Genomic DNA, 5,797 nt, shown 5'->3' with positions numbered 1-5,797 from the left:
TAACAAAAGATGCAATCAAACCGAGTCCACCGGACAATCAGGTGTGAAAACGACCTAAAAGACTCTCGACGATTCTCTGAGACAAGTGTTGAGGGTTAACACTGCATCGCCACATGTGAAATAAATGTTGCAAGGAGGACGCACAGCATGTAAATTAACAGCAGGAAAAGCCCTGACTAAGCACCTCTAGATGTYACCGTGCGTAGTTTCAGACAGTTGAGAGGTAGAATAAAAGATTATGCYAGCAGAGTGACAATATTGGAAATACACCACCTTCCTAAGGGAGTGAGGTTTGCCAATCAGAGGAGGCGTGGGTGCATAATATGTCAGGTATTTTGTGAGTGGATGAAAGGGAATGAGGCGAGCAAAGGAAATGAGAGGCTGGCTTTGTTGGAGTGGCAGCCTTGTGTTGTGCAACCTCCTGGGAGGTGATGTAAGCCGCGAGGAGTTTCAGCCTCTCCCTGTATTCACCAAACAGGTCTTTGTCTTGCTTTGATAGACAGGTTCCTGGTCGCCACAGTAACTCGGAGTCAGTCACGACCGCGCCGCTCGGCACTTTCTGAGAATCTGGCACTGGAAAAGACTATCTTGTAAAGATACAAGGTAGAGCGTAGGACGGCTACTGGAAGTTATAAAAAGAGAAAAACGTCGAAGTGACATTTAAAACAAAGAGGAAGACTGAATTTGTCGCTGACCTATAAATGTGTGGCCAGACTCTTTCAAAGGAAAATGGATTGGGATTAAATGTACATTCCTGTGCCAGGAAAGTCCTTGGCATGAATACTCCACACAGCATCTTTTAGAAGTCTTTCAGAAGGCAAATACTGGGTCCTTGACCTAATTTAGGCTTGCCCATGCTTGAGTCCTATGCCTGAGGATGGGAAGAAACTCACTGAGCACAATCGACCTAAACTTTTCTCTAAAAGGAAAATCTGGGACGGTGGCATGAAGAGGGGGGAACCTATGCTTTACATGTCTGTGCATTCTGATCTAACAGAGAACGTAAGCATGCTGATGAATACTCTCCCTGCCTTAAAAACTTCGGCGTGTGGCTGAAGGCATGAAAACATACGTCTCTTTCTACGCCGTATTCCCTATTATTAAACGTCTCCTTCACAATTTCCTTCAGTTCTTGTTTGCTCTGTCCTTCCATGCTTGTGTCATTCATTCTTCCTCGCTTGTATCCTTTCTTACTTCCCTCTTTGTGTCCTCCTCCAAGGACCCTTCCTTCATTTTGTCAAACACTTCCTCCATTCTTTCACCGTGTCCTGGTTTTCCTCTTCCTTGTGTCCTTCCTTTGCTTTTTCCCCCCTCATTTCCCCCTCCTTTTCTTCATTCCTTGAGATGGTCCTTTCCACCATTTTGTCTGTCCATCCTTCCTTCCTCTCATCCTGCATYGTGTCCTCCCTTCTTTCATTGTGTCTGTCCTTCCTTCCTTGAGACTTTCCCTTATTCATTGTGTCCTTCCTTCTTTTATGAAGACATTCATTATTTCATTTAACCCTTTTTTCCTTCCCTTCTCCCTTCGTTGTGTCCTTCCTTACTTCTATTATTGTGACATTCCTTCCTTCGTTGTTTGCCTGTGTCGTTTCCAGGTTCCCTATTTATTCATAGTGACAGTAAATTTTCTATTTGAGAACGGGTGTAAAGGACTGAAAAGAGAGGAAATTTGAGTCTGGACAAATATGAATTTTTTTTCCCCCCCAAAAAATTGTTGGACCTCTGCGGCATGCACGCATCCGCGCCGGCTGAACACCGCCATGGGACGATGATRAAAGCTTTTCAAGGAGGGGAGACCTGCGCGAGCGTCACCTCTGTGTGATTTAATAACCTGCTCGCTGGAATAAACAGCGTCCAATTACGCCAGCGCCCGTCCTGTTAATGATGGAAAGACGAGCTCGTGGGGGGGGGGAGGATGAGGTAGGGAGGCGGGCGGATTGGCGGAGAGGGGATATGAGGGGAGGGGGAAGGGGGGTGGCCTTTTTAACGATAGTGTAGGGGGCTGTGAGGAGGAGAGAATGACGGGCGGCAGCTACAAAGTGCTCTAATTAGCATGATAATGATCTGCCATTAGAGTCCGCTGTGCTCTACAGCTGAGCACTACCCGAAGAGAGCAAGAGGGAGACAGAGAGGGGGAACGAAACAGAAGCGCAGAGTGGGCCGCAGATGATAAAAGTGAGGACATGAATAGAGGTGAGGACATAAAGGTGGAGGAATAGGCGGCGGATTGCGGCTCGCGATCGGAAGGGAAGAAAAGAGAGAGAGAGAGAAAAGGAGAGAGAGCGCGGTTCTTGGTGATTAAAAACAGGGTGAWGGTGGGAATCAAAGCAGCAGCAGAAAGATGCTGATCCTCACAGATCGACAACGGGACCATGCATGAAATACAGATGACCAGAGAGATGCTGTGGATGGCATGAGCATGTCAGAAGGTCATAATCAATAAGAACAGATACAATCTCTCGTCTCCCAGTGCTGCTTTATAGAGAAGAATAATGCCCAACTGAGAGGTTCAGTATACAGGAGGCTTAACTGCAGCCATCAAGACTTTGGTTCTCCTGTTTAATGCAGCAAATTACTGTAAAATTACTAAAAAAAAAAAATTCAACTGTGGATACGAGCATAACAATTTGCATGCTCACCCCTCACCTCATATGTTTTTCATATTTCTCATTAGCCACTTGAATTTCAGGACGACGRCCATTTTTCCAGATGGCCGTCATCCAATTATTGTCACAAAACTTTACCCATTTTGATGACTTGGATGAACTTTACGTCACATTCATTTTTGACTTTAGTCATCGTAGTCATGCAACCTTAAAGTAATAAAACGTAGCAAAATCAGATGCTAAAACTGAAACTGAGGCCGTTTGCGAGTCTCACACCAGTTGACAACTGGATGGAGATGAAGACGTCTGATGCACCAAGTTAGGTTCTTGTATCTGCATGTGAAACTTTTTGCTGAAATATTAAATTATTGGCTGCACTGGTTCATCCACTTAGACCTGAAAGGACAGCTTTTAAGAAGGAAAACAAAGACAGAGTTTGTAAAGTGAAGGTTGTGCATTATTGAATGCAGTGTTGTATAGTTTCTTGCAAATGTATTCACACCACTTGAACTTTTCCACATTTTGCAACCACAAAGTTCAATGTAACTTATTGGGACTTTATCTTATAGATCAACAGAAAGTCACATAAAGCTGCCGAGTGCAAAATATCTTTATTCCAATACCCCTAAAAATGTCCAGTGTCAACAACTGACATCACAAATCACATAATAATTAAATCAGTATCAAGAAAACTGCTGTTGAAATAAAGCCTTAAACCCTATGATTGATGGAAAACAAAATGAACAACGTAAATCACCCTGAACATGGTGAAGCATGGTGGTGGTGACGTTATGCTGTGGGGATACTGTCTTTTGGCAGATACAGGAAAGCTGGTGAAGGTTTAGGAGAAGATGAGTAGAACTAAACACTGGAAAACCCTGGAAGAAAACCTGTTAGAGGTTGTATAAGATTTGAGAACGGGCAGGAGGTTCACACTCCAAACATAGAACCAGAACCAGGTTTAGATCAGATTTATGTGTTGGAACACACCAGTCAAAGTCAAGGCCTCACCCCATTGAAAATGTGCAGCAGAGGTTAAAATAATGACATACTCATAGTTTCGCCATTCAATCTGACTAACTTTTAAATTTTGCAAAGAATGAGGAAACATTTCGAACTCTACATAAGCAAAAAAAACAAACAAAAAAACACACATACTCAAAATGACTTAATGCAATATTTTGAGTTCGTCTATCACATAAAATCCCAAATAAATGCGGCCATAATTTCACTTTTTGGGTAATATTTGTATTGAGAACTATTAATTAAATAATATCACTCAAGTTAAATCATCAATTTCTTAAAAGAGTTAAAGTAATTCATTGTAATAAGCAAATACTGTTTAGGTMAAAAAATGGGTACAGATAGTTCTACTGCAGTATGTGAAGGTCCCCACTTTCTAAATGTCGCTCAGAGATCCAGGTCCCCTCTTGGCAACTTCTTTAAAAATGACTAAAAGTCAAATCTTCAGTGATATTATGGTAACAGAGCTGTAAAGTACATTTTATATCAGGTTTTTGCTTTTTCAACAAACTAGAAACAGAAGTCCCCTCTTGGCAGGTTAGGCTGACAGTTGGTAAGATAGGTGTGTTTGTGTGTGTGTGTGTGTGTGTGTGTGTGTGTGTGTGTGTGTGTGTGTGTGTGTGTGTGTGTGTGTGTGTGTGTGTGTGTGTGTGCCCACAAAGTTTGTGATTGTAACATAATACAACATGTCAACCTTTGGAATGTCTTGTAGTAATTGAGTGACTATGTTTGGAAACACAAAAGCTAAAGTGTGCAGTGTAAATCTCTTGAACACACCTTAAGGCATTGAAGGAAGTTCATTTAAAGCTGAAGCAAAGTCTCAAGATGCTTAATGCTTAATATGCTTAATATGCTTAATATGTCCCAATCTGGGCCGATGTGTTTACTGAAATGGATATGTTTCCATTTCCACAGCAACATAGTAAAGAGTTATTCTTTTAAAAAAGTCCAACTGATTCATTTGTGAATGTCATTTTCACAGCTGTATGTCAGTGGCACCGATGACACACACCAACTAGGGACTTCTTAAGAGCGGTGACTCAGCTAAGCTCCGGCGCTTCCATTTGCTGACTCAGCCCCTGAAACTCTGCACCTCCATCTCTCTCACACACACACAGATATATACAGACACACCACACTGTCCTCTGCTTTTTATTCACCTTCCTCTTTCATCCCCTTTCACACCCTCCTCCTCCAAAGTTCCCCCATCTCCTCTGTTCTGTCTGCGCGCTTCGCTGAGCTCTGATGAAGACACACTACGAAGCAAGGGGGGTGGGAGAGTACAGGGGGTACGAGGTGGGGTGTGGGGGGCAGAAACGAGGACAATCTATTTCTCTYGCTCTCCCTCCTGTCCTGCTCCGCATCCGCACGTTCCTCCTCTCGTGCTGAGTAATTCCCTGTCTCACTAACTGTATCCCGTATGCCATCCCTCCCACCTATTTCATTTTTCACCTTTAACACTGCACACTTTGCCCTCCCACATGCTGCTGCCAGGCTGTGTGTGTGTGTGTTTTCCCCCCCCCCCATCTTCTTGACGGGTGCTGCCTTGGCCTCTAATCTCCCGTCTGGTTTGATGTAATTAGAGCTAATGAAGATTCCCTGATCCTCCGAGTGCCGCGTCCCCCTGGGCCACAACAGCGCGGAAAAACCAGACAGAGCCGGGGAGCAGAGAGGAGCGCTGATAAAAGAGACACGAGCTCGCTTTAGCACGGCTGATAGCTGTGTGTTGTTCTCTGTTTGCCTGCCTGCGTGTGTGTGTGTGTGTGTGTGTGTGTGTATGTGTGCTTATTTGTTTTAAAAGATTGATTCCCTGCTGATGCTGCAAGCAGCAATGCGATTACCTTGGCTCGTAGAGGGGAGCCGTGAGCACGTGCGCGGATGTGTGTTTAAGTACGCGCACCGCGGGGATTGGCAGGGCACTCGCAGGCTTAGGACCAGCTGCAGAAAGCAGCAGACAGGCGTAATCCGTCATAGCCGTCCTAAACAGTTAAAACCACAACGTAGCGGCTCCCACTAAATCGGACGGAGCGGAGGGAGACACACGTACTTCAAGGAGTCGGGGGTGGGCTCCCCTGACATGTAACCCTTCACATTTCCCCGCAGAGACAGCCCTTCTCTTCCCCCTGCTCCTCCCAGTCTCACCCCTCCTCCCCCCTGCATACAGCTTT

Source organism: Poecilia reticulata, linkage group LG2 (assembly GCF_000633615.1).
Source record: "Poecilia reticulata strain Guanapo linkage group LG2, Guppy_female_1.0+MT, whole genome shotgun sequence".
In the NCBI taxonomy this organism is placed as follows: Eukaryota; Metazoa; Chordata; class Actinopteri; order Cyprinodontiformes; family Poeciliidae; genus Poecilia; species Poecilia reticulata.
Note: the sequence above shows the minus strand (reverse complement) of the source record.